This window comes from Camellia sinensis, chromosome 7 (assembly GCF_055761805.1).
Source record: "Camellia sinensis isolate YWXY chromosome 7, ASM5576180v1, whole genome shotgun sequence".
NCBI classification, from domain to species: Eukaryota; Viridiplantae; Streptophyta; class Magnoliopsida; order Ericales; family Theaceae; genus Camellia; species Camellia sinensis.
The window spans coordinates 64,864,860-64,882,877 of NC_138967.1; the positions used below are offsets into that span (position 1 = coordinate 64,864,860).

The window sequence follows — 18,018 nt, forward strand, 5'->3', positions numbered from 1 at the left end:
GACTGAACAGTTCATATCATGTCACAGTATAATGAAACAGCCTTAGGCCCATCATATCTTGTTTTAGGTCTTGTAACCCATTTGTTCATGTAAAACATAATTCCAGGTTGTCACAACAGTTATGTATCCCAATAAATATAAATGAACCTATCTGCACAACGCTATACTCACCAGCAAAAATACATAATATATAAGTTATCCACTTTTCTGTAGTCTTGTTTTATGTTCGGTTCGTACATTCTCAATCAGTTCTAAGCATTTTAGAAGGATCACATGCACACATTAACAGTTCCAGAGGGTCAAACAGAGGAAAAGAAGCTGACAGGATTTCTCCTCATTAGCCGCACGTGCGGAAGTCCCCACCGCACGTGTGGAAAGTGTGCCGCACATGCGGCCCGCTCGTGCCTTTTTTGCACCCAAATCAAGCAAAATTCATTTCAAAACATAACATATAAACATAATAAACATGAAACCTATACTCAAATGGATCATAACTCATTTTAATTTGACATCTATATAGACATCCCATTTTTGACCGACCTTAAGACTCAGATGTCACCAACTGAGCGGTCGGTGATGTTGCATATTGTGCTCGTTCTGAGGTTACAAAGTCTCGACTGAGAGCCTTGCCTCCGGGCTTCGGAACCTTTTCGTGCCTTGCCTCGGTTTGCGAACCAGGTTCTATTTTCTCTGTTTTCTCTTCCTGAAGGGAGGGAGAGGTCTCGTAGACCATCTCTCAGTGGCCGTAAGCTACGTTTCGTGGTCGTAGGCCATTTTTCCCGTTTGGAGACCAGTTTTCAGTTTTCGGAGACGTCGGCCGTGTGCCTCGGTTCGAGAAAGCTTAACTACCTCCGTTTGCTTTGATTCTTGGCACACACCTTGTTTCCTTTCCTTAGAGGGACACTGTGGCCCGAGAGACCACCTTCGTGGTCGCACGCCACTTTCGATGCTTAATAGTCAGTTTTCGGGGCCCCCGGCTGCGCGTTTTGGCCCCGAACCTTCGTTTCGCATCGGTGTGGGTTCATTTTTGGCATGGACCCTAGTTTCTTTGTTAGGAAGGTGGTAGTAGGGTGGGAGACCACTTTTTCTTATTGGAGACCACCTTTCCCCGATCGGCCGATTTTTCTTGACAGGTAAGTGGTCTCCCTCACTTTTGAGCCACAATTTCTGGTCTCCCATACCACCATTGAGTTGCATTCACCTGGGAGACCACCAATATGGGTAGGCCGACCACCTTTTCAGCTTGACCCTTTTGAACCTGGTCGGCCGACCACCTGAACTGGTCAGCCAACCATCTGTTTTTTTGTCTCTCTGAGTGTGTTCCAGCTGTGCCAACTGGAAGACATTTTGTGCATCTTCCATACACGTGTATGGAGGATGTTTGACCTAGCCTTGAAGCTTCTTGGAGAAGCCTTAGCCTCTCCTCTCCATAAAGGAAGCCCTCCCTCTCCATTACAAGGGTTCTGAAATTGCTGGAGCAAAAACCATACACTCTCCCTTAGTATCTCTCCCATTTGGCCTTCAAAACTCCATTGTTATTGCACCATCACACACCACCTCCGATCCTAACACCTCCACTATCACTCTAAGCACCTTGGAGCTGTTTCTCAGAGGTTGATGGTTTGCTACATTGGTCCAGAAGCTGCTGGTTCTCTTCTCTACAAGGGTAACACTTCTTTCCCTCTTTTTGTCTTTATTTTGCTTCATCTCTTAGCTTAGTTTACAAGCATATTTAGGCTTTGTCATAAACTGAAAAAAGTCTTTTTTTTAGCTTCTAAACATGTTTGTTAGGAACTTTTTTCTGTTGAGGGTCATCTACCCCCTTACATGCTTCATTTCTCTTTGTTTTGAGCGATGCATTAGGGCCTTTGTGTTGAGCTTTGTTGGCCCTTTTGACCACTGAAATCCAACGGATTTTCAGTGGTTAATATGTGTTTTTGAACATCAAAATCAGAGAGGAGTGACCCTCTCGCCCCTTGTCTTGTTTACTAGCTTTCTTGGCCTTACAAAGGAGCCCATATTTTCACACTTCTTGAGCATGTTTCAGGCCATTATTTGTGAGTTTTATGACCTTCATGAACTCTGTCCAAAGTTTTTTTTTGCCATGTTAGGTGTCTATCTTGCATGTGTAGAGTAATCCTCTTCATGGCCTTTCAAAGGAGCCTTCATTTGCATGCTTCCTAGCCTCATTTCAGGCCCTTTTTAGTGAGTTTTAGGGCCCTCATAACCTCTGTCCAGAGGTGATTTTTCCATTTTGTATGTCCATTATACATGTGTAGAATAACCCTCTTATTGGCCTTTCAAAGGGACATATCATTCTTGCATCCATTGACTGAGTTTCAGTGGGTATTTGGTCATATTTTGGCATGGCATACTTCTGTTTTTGGTTGGTTTGGTGACCTCTCATGTGCTTCATATAGTTGTAGTGCAAATCATGGTTCACTAGCTTGTTTTGCATGATGTTTTGGCCGCCTTTCCTAGCATATTTTGTCCATGCCTTAAATTGATTTTGTGCATGTTTTGGACTGCCTTAGCTCTATTTTTGGGTCTCATGGTCGAATGATATTTGTTTTGCATGCCTATAGTTCAATATCCGTGCTTAACTTTGAGTTTTGAGGTCCATCGCATGCATATACTGAGGTGTTTTCATGTTTTGGGGCCATTGCACATCATATTTCAGGGCTTATATGCATGCCATATTCCCATGATTTCCACTCTTTAAGTGCATTAGAGAGTCGGGCTTGTATGCCTCATTTACCGACCATTTCATGGGCTTCATTTGAATACATTCCGAGCCATCATTTTAGACCAATTTCCCATTGTCTTGGACCTGCCTAGGTCTGTTTGGGGTTGGTTTTTCCATTTCTGCATTGCTTTGTGTACCTCTAGTGTAGTGCACTTCACTAGTTTCGGTATTCGTCCATTTAGCATGCATCGTGTGAAGTGTTTGCATGATTCGGGACCATTGTGTATCATATTTCAGAGCTGGATCATGTGCCATTCTATGCCATATTTCATCCTTTGCCATGCTTTGTTAGAGTTGCATGTTGTGCCTTAGGATCGGTCCTTTGCATCCGTGCATGTTTGCATGTATTTCGGTTGTCTCATTTTCATCATATGGCCACTGATTTGGGTGTGGCTGAGGTCCACTCATATTGGTTTAAGTCCATCTTGCATTGTATATGCCATTTAGTTCACGTTGTTGCATGATTTGATCATTGCATTGTGTATGCCTTGTTCGTTTCATTTTGATTGTTAGTCTTCATATGCATTGCGTATGCCATATAGAATCATCTTGCATTGAGTATGACATCGATTATTTCATAGCATTGTGTACGCTAGTAGCATGTTTGCATGTCATCCCTTGCATGTTTGCGTCATTCAGTGGCATTGCATCTAGGTTGCATACTAGAGTTGCATTCATGCATGTCATGCATATTGCATTGTGTTTGGAGTAGGGTTTAGTCCAAACACGGGAAACGAGGGACGTTTCGCACTCCAAGTGACGAATCATGCCTCGATTCTCGGTCGCCGACACTCTTGACTATCCATGATAGAGTCGTTGGCTTTAGTTGCTTAAATGTGCATTCATGTCCCATTGAGTCGTGCAATTCAACTCCTCGGCCATTATGCATCGAGATGCGTGATTGATGGCATGAAGATCGAGGACTACACTCTCTAGAGCTTGTGCAATGATAGGGAGAGTGGTCATGCACACATTTTTTGAAAATACATTGCCTTTTCTCTTCCTTGCCCTTGTTGCAGAAAAACCAGAAACCAGAGGTAGAAACTGGTCGGCCGACCAGATTTTCTGGCAGGCCGACCACCCTTTTTGGTCTCCACCACAAAGGGTGGTCGGCAGGTGGTCTCCTATGCTAACAACTGGTCGGTGGCCTTCCCAAGGTGGAGTTTCAGCCTTCTGGAGCTTTGTGCAAGTTTCTGAGATCAATTGCAAACAAGGGTTAGGTGAGGCATCGCGATGGAATTTACCGACAAGGCAACTCTAGCATGCATACACCTTTCATCATTCGGAAAAGAGCTGAGGCGGTCCATTTAGCTTGTATGCTAATTTATTTGCTTTTCTAGTTAATTTGTTGATTAATTAGGGTTTTGTAATATTTAATTAGCTAGAGCAGTTAATTATTTATTCAGACTGTATTATTTATTTGGACCCTCCGAGCGAGGGCACAATTGTAATAAGTGTGCGTGTGTGTGATGTATGTCTTCCAACCCCACGTCTTTCTCCCTTTTATTTACCAGCTTATGATGGTTAGATTAGGGCATGTTTCAATTAGCAGACTTATGCTTGCATGTTTGCATCATTCATCTGTATTACATGCACCGGGCTCGGCGCATCATACTAACTGCATTGTATTTCAATTCCGAGTTGAATACGTGTATCAGTTGTTGCATTTATATGCCATTTTAGAATAGCCGAGCCAATTTTAGTTGCATTTTTGCATGTGTTGCATTAGCCATCTCAACATGAACTAGGATCATGCATTGATTACTAACTAGTTTTTGTTTTGGCTTGGAGTACTCGGTAAGTATTTATGCTTTAGCACCCTTGCATGTGTGTAAGTGACTGCCATGATAGCATGCTTACCATGAGGCTATGTGCTTATGTGATATACCTGCCTGAATACCTGTGGGTGAAGGTTGGGTTGCTTGAGTTGGGATAATTTGTCGAAACCCGTGTTTTAGCCTACTTGCGAGTAGCAAACTTTAATCCATTTTCAAAACAAACATGAGATGTGTTGTTCCAATTCAGGTGATCCAGTCTATACTTGTATTCTGTGCGCATCACGTAGTAAATCTAGGCTAATAACTGGAATAAGAATGCATAATGTTTTCAAAACTCGATATCATAGTTAGTAGAGGCCGATCTTTCATCGGGCGAGCGGGGGTGCTCACGAAGTGACCTTTCCCAATCGTACCCAAGCTCCCGAGCCGAGGCAACTTTGGTGATGACGGACACGTGGCCTTCAGCACGAGTCAGGGTTTCCTAAATTCTCCCAAAATAAAATATTTAGGTGGCGACTTTGTCTCTGGCAAAGTAGTCCATGTTTGACACTTCTTTCTAAAAATCTGTTTTCCAAAATGATTTGCCAGATTTGGACTCTTTGATGATTTATCGGTCTTGCATTGCACTCTGCGAGATTAGATACAGGACCGTGACTTTTGAGTCCGAACTATAATGAGGCCAATGAACAAAACGGGCTTTCCTTCCCTTGACGTTCGGGGACGTCTACAATCTACACTTCTAATTTCCATAGTTCCTTCATCTTCTTTATCTTCATATCCACAAACATATACATACATATATGTATGAGTTGAAAACATGCCAAAAACCAAAGATAAAGGGTAGTGACCCACACTTTAACTCAAAACAACTCAAAACACAAAAATCAACCCTTAAATTAGCCAAATCCAAAGACTACATCTTCAATTTCATGAAATTGGTTAAGTTAAGATCATAAACCAAAACCCTAACTCCCATACATATAGAAAACTTCATTTTAAAGTTTGATTCTAACCAATTCAAGAAAGATTCACTACAAGAAAACCTGGCTAATAACACTGAGGTTTTTGCGACGGGGTGACTACCGTCGTAAAAAAGGGTTTTTTGCGACGGGAAATAGTTGTCGTCGCCAAAAAAAGAATTTTTTGCGACGGTATATATTTGCCGTCGCCAAAAGATGACTTTGTGACGGCGTGTATCTACCGTTGAGAAACATGGACTTTTGCGACGGGGCGTATTTTGTCGCTAAAGATTGTAAAAAGAAATTTGCAAAAACATTGGCGACGCACGGTATACCGTCACAACAAACGTCTTATTAGCGACGGTTAAATGTTACTGTCGCAAATGGTGGACCATCTGCGACGGCAGAAGCCCATCGCAAAAAAACTCTGGTAAAACGACGTCGTTTCATTTCTTAATTACACTCATTTGCGACGGTTAAAATATACCGTCGCAAATAAATAAAATTTGGTATCCCGCTGTTCTATCCCATTTCGCGGTCAAATTCCTAAATTCCTCATATCTCCAAAATCCCTAAAATTGAAATCCCTCAAATCGAAATTGGTTCCTAAATTGCTCAAACTGAAACTTGAATTCGAGGACCCTAAAATCATTCCGCCTCAATCATTCCTAAATTGCTCAAACCGAAATCCCTAAAATCTCCAAAATCCCAATCCCTAACTGTTAGTAGAACCAAAATCCCCGAAATCCTCAAATCAAAATCATTCAAAATCAAAAATCTCAAATTTGTTCCATCTCCTGTGACCGACGAGGGTGACCGACGAGGGTGAACGACGGCCTTCGCCGGAGTGACGAGCAGCAGCGACTGTTAACAACGACCTACGACCGACTTTGAGCGACTGTGAATTTCTTAAAGGTTAGTGCATTCCTTCTCATTCCATCTCCTGTGAATTTCTTAAACATGAAAAAGAGAGTGTAGGTATCATTGTATGATTTAAGAACAATTTTGTTCTTAAATTGTGATTGACGTGTTCATGCTTGTAATTCGAAATATGCTTTCTGAACACATCAGGTTGTATAGTCAAACCCGTCCTCCATTTTAAAAAAAAGAAGAAGAATTGGCTGCGAACATATCAGGTTGGTCTCTTTCTGATAGTTTCTCTGTAGATGCAATTCATATTATTGTGTTGCTGCTGTTTGAGTTATCATACTTGCATTATAACAGTTTTGTGCTTTAATGGAGTTGTCATTCAAATTGTCTAATTTTAGCATCATTATTTTTAGTGTCAAATTAGTATAAATTTTGACATTTCTATAAACAGTTAGATGTATTTTATAAAAATTGAAGAGGGGTTACAAATATGAGGTGATGGTTGTGCTGGAAAAATGATATAAATAGTGGAGCAAAATTATCAATTTTTAACATTTTTGTACTGTAAAATATTAATATTAATTAATAGTTCTCATCATCAATTGATAGAGGGGAGTGTCTGCCAAAGTTTGGTATTTCATCAAAATTTGTGTAGAGAGAGACAGAGAGAGTGGAACAGTATTTTGGTTTTGCTTGAAGAGATTCTCATCTTAATCTGACTTTTTCCCACATGAAAAAAGAAAAAGAAAAAAAATAAATAAAAGGTGTTGGTTGCCTGTGAGAGTTAGGCTTGGAATGACATTGATTGGGTTGGGGGGGATGCCTTTGATTGAACAGACCATATGGGAAAAATGATGAAAGTGAAAGTGAAAGTGAAAGGCCACACACATTGACACAGGCTGGTATCTTTGTAATTTTTTTCAATCATGGTTAGTTAGATTTATTATACATCCCTCTTTTTGAAGTCCCTATATATATATATATATATATATATATATAGTTTTAAAGGTCAAAGTTTAGCACAATTATGTCTAAAAGATGTGCCAAACTCTCATAATAAAAATTAGTTTGGTGAATTGATTATTATTATTGGTCCATATCTTCCTTTTAATATTTCCAAATTGAATTAATAACTAGTAGTTTATTTTTAATTAAGTGGTATGCTTTTGGCCTTTAGTTTGCTTCCTCTGTTGTAAATGGTATCACATCATATATATATTTGAATAAAAATTATGCCAGGGAATAGGGGAGGCGTGCCATGTGTCCTATGCATTTTTTGCTCTGTTAGACACCTAGACAGAAATGGACAGAGTATCAACATAGATATAGTTTATAAAGTGCAGGGTTTTAGTTGAGAAAAATTAAAAATTAAAAGTTTAATTTGTGACTAGACAAAGCCATGGGTTATTTGTGTAATTTCCCCATCAAATATTTATTTTGTGTTTTGTTTTGTTCTTGGATTTGTAAAAGGAAAGAAAAAGAACATGGAGAAGATACGAAAATTAAAATGAAGTGAGCGATCTAAACATATCTGAAGACGAAGTGCCAGTCATATTTGTTTCCATCATATTTGTTATATATTAATCTTTGTCTGGCCAGTAAAGGTGCCATGAGAATGATGCACTTCTTTAGTAGTGTTTAGGAGATTGCTAAATCCACAACCGTTATGGCTGCATCCAGATTCCACAGCCTCCTTTCTCATGTCGGGTCCACCTATGTGAGAGGGAACAATGTGGGTAAAGCCTAAAAGTTATGATTTTAGCAGTGGCATTGTTTGTATTTTATCTGTTTGCATCTTGTCTTATCATGACCAGATCAAAGTCTGGATATAGTTTTAGCTCAATCAACTTATTGCAATAATGCGGTGATAAATTAATATGTGATTGTAGACGTCCCCGAACGCCCCGGGAGGAACGAGCTCCCGTTCTGTTCATTTGGGGTCACTACAGCTCAGGACTCTCAAAGTTGTCACGGTTCTAAGTCTGAACCAAAGAGTCCAAATCCGGCAAATCGTTTCGAGAAAACAGATTTTGAAAGAAGTGCCAAACATGGACTGCTTGCCAGATACAGAGTCGCCACCTAAATGTTTTTTTAATGGGAAATTTAGGAAACCCTGACTCGGTGCCAAAGGCCACGTGTCCGTCATCACCAGTGTTGCCTCAGCTCGGGAACTTGGGTACGATTGGGGAAGGTCACTTCGTGAGCACCCCCGCTCGCCCGATCAAAGATCGGCCTCTACTAACCATGATATCTATTTTTGAAAACTTTGTGTGTCCTTATTCCGGTTATTAGCCTAGGTTACTATGTGATGCACACAGCATATAAGTATAGACTGGGTCGCCTGAATTGGAACAAAACATTTCATGCTTGTTTATTTGAAAGATGATTTACTACTCGCAAGTAGGCTTAAAATGCAGATTTTGCCACCCGCAGGTGGGCTTAGAAAAGATGGTTTTGCCACTATCTAGTGGGCTTAAAACAAACCGTTGATGATTTATTCCAATCCAAGTAACCCCACCTTCACCCACAGGCATTCAGGCAGTTATATCAAATAAGCATTTAGCCTCATGGTAAGCATGCTATTTATGGCAGTCACTCACACGCATGCAAGGATGCTAAAGCATAAAAACTCACCGAGTACTCCAAGCCAAAAACAGAAACTACATTAGAAATCATGCATGATCCTAAGTATACAGAAATGCCTAATGCAACACATGCAAAAATGCAACTATAGCAGGCTCGGCTATTCTAAACATGGCATATGGAATGCTACAACTAACATGTATTCAATTTGGAATTGAAAGTACAATGCAGTTAGTATGATGTGCCGAGCCCGGTGCATGCAAAACAGATGAATGATGCAAACATGTTGTCATACTGTATGCTAATTGAAACATGCCCTAATCTAACCATCATAAGCAGGTAAATAAAAGGGAAGAAAGACGTGGGGTTGGAAGACATATAACACACACGCACACTTATTACAGTTATGCCCTCGCACAGAGGGTCCGAATAAATAATACAGTCCCAAATGAAAGAACAGTACAGTCCAAATATTACAGTCCAAATAATGTACAAATTCCTAATTAATTTACAAATTAACTAAGAAAGCTGTAAACTGGCATGCAAGCCAGGGACTGCCTTGACTCTGATGAATGATGCATGCCCGGGTTGCCTTTGTGCGGAAATCCATGACGATGCCCCAATTAGCCTCTATTTGCACCTGTTCTTGAAATGCGTGCCAAGCTCTGAAAAGTTGCCAATTCCTCATTTTGCTACAACAGAGAGCAGGAAAGGGGCATGTCAATGTATTTTCACAGATATATGCATGCCTCGATCCTCGTGCCACCAATCACGCATATCGATGCATGATGGCCGAGGGGTCGAATTGTGCAATTCAATGTAGAATGAATGCATATATAAACACAACAAGAACCTAACTCCATCATGGATGATCCGGAGTGTCGGTGACTAGGGAATTGAGACACGTTCCGTCACTCGGAGTACGAAACGCACCTCATCTCCCATGCCCGGGGTAACTCCTATCCCGAACACGATGCAATACGCATGACATGCATGAAATGCAACTAAGATACAATCCTAACATACACAATGTTATGGAATGGCATACACGCTGCACGAGGTAATACACAACCGAGAATGCACAATGCTATGGATGAAATGGCATACTCAATGCAATAATGGGCTTACACCAACATGAGAGAGCCTCAGCCACACTCACATAGGCGGCCATCAGATGAAAACAAGACAACTCGAAATGCGTGCACGCGTGCACGCAAACCGAGGACTGACCCTCAGGCACCGAAATGCCACTCTAATGAGACATGGCAAAGACATGGAATATGGCATACGATAATGCAAAAACCAGAGGTAAAATGAGATGCAAAACAGCCCCCAAACCCGGTAAAATGAAACCCGATGCATGGAACGAGCCCCGAAACATGGATTTTGGCGCATGAAATGGCCTATAGCTATGCAATGCATGCACAATTTGAACATGAGATGAAAAGACAGAAGCAAGGCAGCCCCTAGATAAGAATTTTTACAGTTCAAAGCATGGCCAAACAGCAAACACAAATAGGGCAAAAATAGCATGCAAAAATGGCCCTAAATGCGAGATAATGAAACAACTCACAGCTTCTGACCTCAAAAAGATTAAGGCCCTTCAACAAAGTTGAAGAGGGGCCCAAAATATAATCTTTTACAGTTTATGGCAAACCACAAAAACCAGCACAGGTATGACTAAACTCTCATGCAAGAAAAGGGCCAAAAGATGGCCAAAGAAGCAAGTAGTGATTGCTGGCCTTAAACACAAAGTGGCCCTTCAACAATGTTGAAGAGGGGCCAAAAATAATGCATTTTACAGTTGATGGCCGGACCCAAAACAGTATGCAAATATGTCCAAAATGCTATGCAAAAATGAGGCCCAAAAGAGAGATATAACATGAAGTGTATAAAAGATGCCTCAAACCATGAAATGCCCTTAATGAAACATGAAGAATGGGCCAAAATAAGACTATTTTAAGTTCTGTAAAAAGACCAAAAACAGAAGCACAATGGGCTGCCAAAGCATGCAAAAATGGGGCCCAAAAGAGAGATATAACATGAAGTGTATAAAATATGCCTCAAACCATGAAAGGACCTTAATGAAACATGAAGAATGGGCCAAAATAAGACTATTTTCAGTTCCGTAAAAAGACCAAAAACAGAAGCACAATGGGATGCCAAAGCATGCAAAAATGGGGACCAAAGAGGGGTATAATGACAAGTGGCACATGGAGGTCCCAAACAGTGATGAGCCCTTTTCCAATGTTGAAGAGGGGCTCAAAATAAGCTCACTTACAGTTTACATCATACTCCAAAACAGACCACACATAGGCCAAAAATATTATGCAAGATAATGGCATTCAAGAGGGTATTGAAGCAAGTGCAATATGGAGGGCTCAAACAGTGCTGAACCCTTAATGAAATAAGAAAATGAGCTCAAAAAAATGACCTTTTCAGTTTTGGTCGGAGCTCAAAACAGTAAGAAAAGAGGCTAGAAAAAAGTTGCAAAATTGAGCTCAAAAGAGGGGAAATGATGCTTACCCTTGAAGACTACCCCTTGGATGCTTCTTGGCTTGAGAAGTGATGTCTCCTAGCTGCTGGAAAGCTCACCAAGCTACTGGAAATGGAGTAGTGGTGATGGTGCTTGGTGGTGATGAAGAAATGAGGTGTAGGACTTAGGAATTTTTGAGGAAATGAGAGAGATAGAGGGAGCTATGATGCAAGAGCTCTTAGAGGAATTTTTTGTAACCCTTATCCCAGACCTGGCCAGCCAAGTATATGGACCAAAGAGGGGGGAAAAGGAGGGAAAGAAATGGGGGGGAAACAAGCCAAGTTTCCCCCCAAAAGTTGTCTCCCCGGATAGAGATTTTTGGAGGGAAAAAAGTGTATAGCTGTAATGTACATGTTGCAAGGATCATGGCCGGCCACCTCCCATGGCCGGCCGGCCAAGGGTCAATAGGGCCAAGTTGAATTAATGGCCGGCCACCACATAATGCTGTCCTCCCAGGTGCCCTCAACACAACCATGTGGTTCAAAATTGTCAACTGTAAAACAGGAGAGAGAATAGGCCAATTTTAGGAAGGGTTCAAAAGGGTCAGGTGGAATTACTGGCCGGCCACCAACTTTTAGGGTCCTCCCATGTGTGTACATCACAAATATGTGGTTAAAAGTTCAAGAAAATGGCCCAAAGGTGTTCAACATTGGCTCGGAAGTGAGAAAAACGGGCGTCGGAGGGCGCCGGAGGATATATAACTGGTTGCTGAAACAATTGCTGGCCTCCCACCCTTCTACGGCCTTCCTGGTGATGAAACAGAGGTACCTGCCAAAAATGAACGAAAACCGATGCAAAACGAATGTTCGGGGGCCAAAACGCGCAGTTCGGGGCCCCGAAAACTGCCTGTTAAGCACCGAAAGTGGCACTCGACCTCGAAGTGGGTCTCTCAGACCTCAGTGTCCCTCAAAAGGGAGTAAATAAGATGCATGCCAAAAACCAGAGTGATAGAAGATGGTCAAGCGGTCTCGAACTGAGGCACACGGCCTGACGGCTCCGAAAATCGGGAACCGGGCTCCGAAATGGGCAAAATGGCCTACAGCCACAAAATGTAGCCCACGGCCACTGAGAGATGGTCTATGGGACCCCTCCCTCCCCTTAGAAAAGAAACAGAGAAAACCGAGCCTGGTTCACAAACCGAGGCAAGGCACAGAAGAGGGTTCGGAAGTCCGGAGGCAGGGCTCGCAGCCGCGACTCTGAGACTTCTAAACGAGCATAATATGTAGTATCACCGAGCGCTCAACTAGTGACGTCTGAGTCTTAAGGTCGGTCAAAAATGGGGTGTCTACAGTGATATTATGTCTTGTAATTATATTTTTACCCTTTCATCTCATTATGACTCTTTCATTTGTTGTAATTATATTTTTTTCTAGGGCATATTTGTTTTGTATGTGAGATGTATATCTCCCAGTAAGTTTGCCGGAAGCAAATTAATAGTGGGAAACACATATAAGGGAAGTACAGATGATGGATAAGAGTTGGATTGATTTGCCAAATAGGATGTCGAGGGAATACATTAATGGGATTGATCAATTCCTTGTGTTTGCCTACACCAATAGGGTTGAAGGTTCGATGATTAGTTGTCCGTGTAGAAAATGTGAGAATCGATACCATCTTGTGCGAGAGGGTCTATGGAAGCATCTGATTTTGAATGGTTTTTTTAAAAAGTACAAACATTGGATTAATCATGGGGAATCTTACGTATCTCTGCATGCTAATCGAGGGAATGAAACATTGGCTAATTTAGACATTGGCGACGATATGGTTGGAATGATACAAGGGGCTGTGGGAAATCTACATACCGGTACAAGTGTTGACGGTAATGAAGCACAGAGCACTGATCCCCATGCATCTGAACCCCAGCTCGGTCCAAATGTAGAGACTGCAAACTATTTCAAACTTCTTCAAGATGCACAAAGTGAATTGTATCCGGGTTGTCAGAAATTCACATCTTTGTCATTCATTGTTCGGCTTCTACACTTGAAGGTGCTTAATCAGTGGACAGACAAGTCTGTTGACATGTTGCTTGAGTTATTGAATGAGGCGTTTCCGTTGGGTGTGAAACTCCCAGACTCATATTATAAAGCTCAAAAGGTCACAACAGATTTGGGCTTCAAATATGAGACATGGGAAGCATGTCCCAACAGTTGCATGTTGTTTCGAAACGAGGACGCCAATCTTGATAAATGTGTCATATGCAGCAGTTCAAGATAGAAATCAAATGGTGATGGTGGTTCAAATGGTCCTCACAACAGTGGCAAACAAATAGCTGCAAAATAAATGAGGTATTTTCCTTTAAAGCCAAGGTTGCAGAGGCTGTTTATGTCATCCAAGACGGCTAAGTTAATGAGATGGCATGCAGAGGAACGAACTAATGATGGTGTCTTTAGGCATCCCTGCAGACTCCCTTGCATGGAAAGATTTTGATCGTCGGAATATTGACTTTAGTAATGATTGCCGAAGTGTAAGGCTTGGCTTAGCATCTGATGGTTTTAACCCATTCAGGACGATGAGCATAGTTCATAGCACTTGGCCTGTTGTACTCATTCCATACAACTTGCCGCCATGGATGTGCATGAAACAACCATTTCTAATTTTATCTGTGCTTAGTGACGGCCCGAAAGGACCTGGTGACAAGATTGATGTGTATATGCAACCATTGATTGAGGAGTTGAAAGAACTATGGAATGACGGTGTCTCCACATTTGATGCATCAACGAATCAAATGTTTCAAATGCATGCAGTTTTATTGTGGACAATTAGTGATTTTCCTGCATATGCAAACTTGTCAGGATGGAGTACTAAAGGCGAATATGCATGTCCTTGTTGCAATAGAGAAACTACATCGTGTTGGTTGAAGCATAGTAGGAAACAATCATACTTGGGTCATCGCAGATTTTTACCTAATGGCCATAAATTCCGAAAGGATAAAGTATCATTTGATGGTACTCGGGAAGTCAGATTCAAACCAAAATTGTTGTCTGGAACTGAGATGCTACTACAATTAGAATCTGAGGGTATTTTAACCCAATACAAGAGGGATGACCTTAAGGAGAGGCATAGGAGACAAGTAGAGAAGGAGAAAGTTGGACATCGCACCCATAGCTGGAAGAAAAAGAGTATCTTCTATGAACTGCCATATTCGGAGCACAATCTAATTAGACACAACCTGGATGTGATGCATATAGAGAAGAATGTTTGTGATAATGTGTTGTGGACAATATTAGGGGTTGCAGGAAAATCGAAGGATGGTGTTAATGCTTGGCGTGATTTACAAGAAATGAATATTAGAAAACCCCTACATTTGCAATTAAGAGGGTCGAATAAAACTTATTTACCACCGGCACAATTCACGATGACCAAGGATGAGAAAGATTTGCTCTTGAAAGTATTGAAGGAAGTTAGACTTCCCGACGGGTATTCATCCAATATATCGCGTCGTGTGCGCTTACATGATAAAAGTATTGGGGGTCTTAAGAGCCACGATAGTCATATTCTGATGCAACAACTAATTCCATTGGCCATTCGAAGATCATTACCGAAGAATGTAATTGAACCTTTGATTGAATTGAGCAATTTCTTTAGACAATTGTGTTCCAAAGTCAATCGTGCGACAGATTTGCAATATATTCAAGATCGTATCGCCGTAACACTTTGTCATCTAGAGAAAATATTTCCTCCTACTTTTTTTGATATAATGGAGCACTTGCCTATACATCTAGTTGACGAGGCATTATTGGGTGGAGCGATTCAGTTTCGATGGATATATCCAATTGAGAGGTATCTTCTTACTTTGAAGCAATATGTGCGTAATAGAGCTCGTCCAGAAGGTTCAATTGCTAAAGGATATCTTATGGAAGAATGCATGAATTTTTGTGCACAATATCTCAATGATGTGGAAACTAAATCTAATCGACCCACGAGGAACTACAGTGGTGATGATAATCTGGGTCGTGCTGTTGGTGAAATCACAAGCTTTTATCTTGATAACATTTCTTGGGTACAAACTCATCGGTATGTCTTATTCAATACAGCCGCGGTTCAACCATTCATAAAGTAAGTTATGTCACTCATTCAATATTTTATTATGTTTCATTGAATTTTGAACCAAATTTTGTTTTTTGATAAAATTTCAATTTACACAGCAAACACCTTGAAGAACTTAAGGTCAAAATGCCTCGTGTTGACGATCATCAGCTACGGCGTGAACATTTTGAAACTTTTCACATTTGGTTCAAGGAACATGTATGTATTTAAATGTACAGATTCTATTTACCTAAGTCGAACTATATTTTAAATTTTATAATTTTTATTATTTAAAATAGGCTCAAACTTTGCGAAGGACTAGTGATGTCACATTTTCTGAAGAGATTACTGTATTGGCAAATGGTCCTCATAACCTGGCAAGGAGGTTCAACAGGTATATAATGAATGGGTTTCGGTATCGAGTAAAGGCCATGGATGACCGTCGAGCCACACAAAATTGTGGTGTAGCTTTGAAGGCAGATACTATAAGTTATGCTAGTCGGAAAGACAAGAATCCTCGTGTGGGGTTTGTGTACTATTATGGACAATTGACAGATATTGTTGAGATTCGATATTCCAATAAGAGGAAGCATGTGTTGTTTAAGTGTGATTGGATTGACAACATTCACGAGAAGATACAAGATGTCTTCAATTTCACGTTAGTCAACTTCAATCATTTGTTGTATCGAGATGATAGAATTACTAATGAACATTTCATCTTGGCATCCCAAGCAGAGCAAGTTTGGTATGTTGCAGACCCGTTACAACCAGACTGGCAAGTGGCGGTGAAGATGTCTCAAAGAGGTTTATTTGATATGAGTTCGACTGATCCACAAATTGAGCCATATATGAGCCAACAATTGGAAGAAAATATAATGCTTCGTGATGAAGAAGTTGGTTGGGTGAGGGAAGCCGCAGAAGGGGAAACAGTTGATGTTCAAATAGGTTGATATTTAATCAACATCAGTAATTCACTTAAGGCCAAGGTTGTAGTTAATCATCAGTTTCTTAATTTACTTTGTCTTTGTAATTGTATTAGTTCAATTAATGTCATATTATAGTTGATGACAAACCATTATCTATGTTTCTAATTAATGTTATATTGCTTACAGATTATTATGGGAAGGAAGAGGAAATCTGATCATCCCGGGCGTATGATGTCCGACGTGGTACGTAAGAGGACATCAGCGGCACCACCATCAGAGGAGGCATCACATCGACCACCATCAGAAGGACCATTAGTGCCACCATTAGAGGAGGCATCACAGCGAGCACCATTAGTGCCACCGCATCGACCACCATTAGTGGCACCACAGCAGCTGTCATCTACTCAGCCACCAAACGGGGTGTTGATGGCCCAAAATCACCAAACGGGGTCGGATTGATACGAAACTTGGCACACACGACCGCCTAGGCATGAGAGACTTGTGGGAGAAGACAGGACTCCAATCGGGTTCCCGGATTAGGAGTTAGAGACAGATTTCACTCTGGGCAAACTAGTTCCTTAAGAAACTTGAATTCGAAGTGTTAACATTCCAAAATCACTAAACAGGGTCGGATTGGCACGACACTTGGCACACACGACCGCCTAGCCACGAGAGACTTGTGGGAGAAGACGGGACTCCAATCGGGTTCCCGGTTTGGGAGTTAGAGCCATATTTCGGTTTAGGCAAACTAGTTCTTTAAGAAACTTAAATTCGAGGTGTTGACACCCCAAAATCACCAAATGGGGTCGGATTGGCACGAAACTTGGCACACACGACCACCTAGGCACGAGAGACTTGTGGGAGAAGACGGGACTCCAATCGGTTTCCCGGTTTGGGAGTTTGAGCCATATTTCGGTTTAGGCAAACTAGTTTCTTAAGAAACTTAAATTCGAGGTGTTGACACCCCAAAATCACCAAATGGGGTCGGATTGGCACGAAACTTGGCACACACGACTGCCTAGGCACGAGAGACTTGTGGGAGAAGACGGGACTCCAATCGGTTTCCCGGTTTGGGAGTTAGAGCCATATTTCGGTTTAGGCAAACTAGTTCCTTAAAAAACTTGAATTCGAGGTGTTGACGGCCCAAAATCACCAAACGGGGTCGGATTGATACGAAACTTGGCACACACGACCGCCTAGGCACGAGAGACTTGTGGGTGAAGACGGGACTCCAATTGGGTTCCTGGATTAGGAATTAGAGACAGATTTCACTCTAGGCAAACTAGTTCCTTAAGAAACATGAATTCGAAGTGTTAGCGTTCCAAAATCACCAAACGGGGTCGGATTGGCACGGAACTTGGCACACACGACTGCCTAGGCACGAGAGACTTGTGGGAGAAGATGAGACTCTAATCGGTTTTCCGGTTTGGGAGTTAGAGCCTTATTTCGGTCTAGGCAAACTAGTTCCTTAAGAAACTTGAATTCGAGGTGTTGACGCTCCAAAATCACCGAAAGGGGTCGGTTTAGCACGAAACTTGGCACACATGATCGCCTAGGCACGACAGACTTGTGGGAGAAGACGAGACTCGAATCG

At 41.5% G+C, this 18,018-nt stretch overlaps 2 long non-coding RNA genes across 2 annotated transcripts in view; both read left to right on the forward strand.

Moving 5' to 3' along the window:
- LOC145795133 (uncharacterized) overlaps nt 1-18,018 on the forward strand; it is a 31,544-nt gene that overhangs the window by 12,981 nt on the left and 545 nt on the right. The window lies entirely within an intron of this gene.
- LOC145795131 (uncharacterized) lies at nt 824-17,202 on the forward strand. Its single transcript, XR_014335418.1, has 3 exons — nt 824-6,398; nt 6,555-6,619; nt 16,611-17,202. It is a non-coding gene; the product is annotated as an uncharacterized LOC145795131 (long non-coding RNA).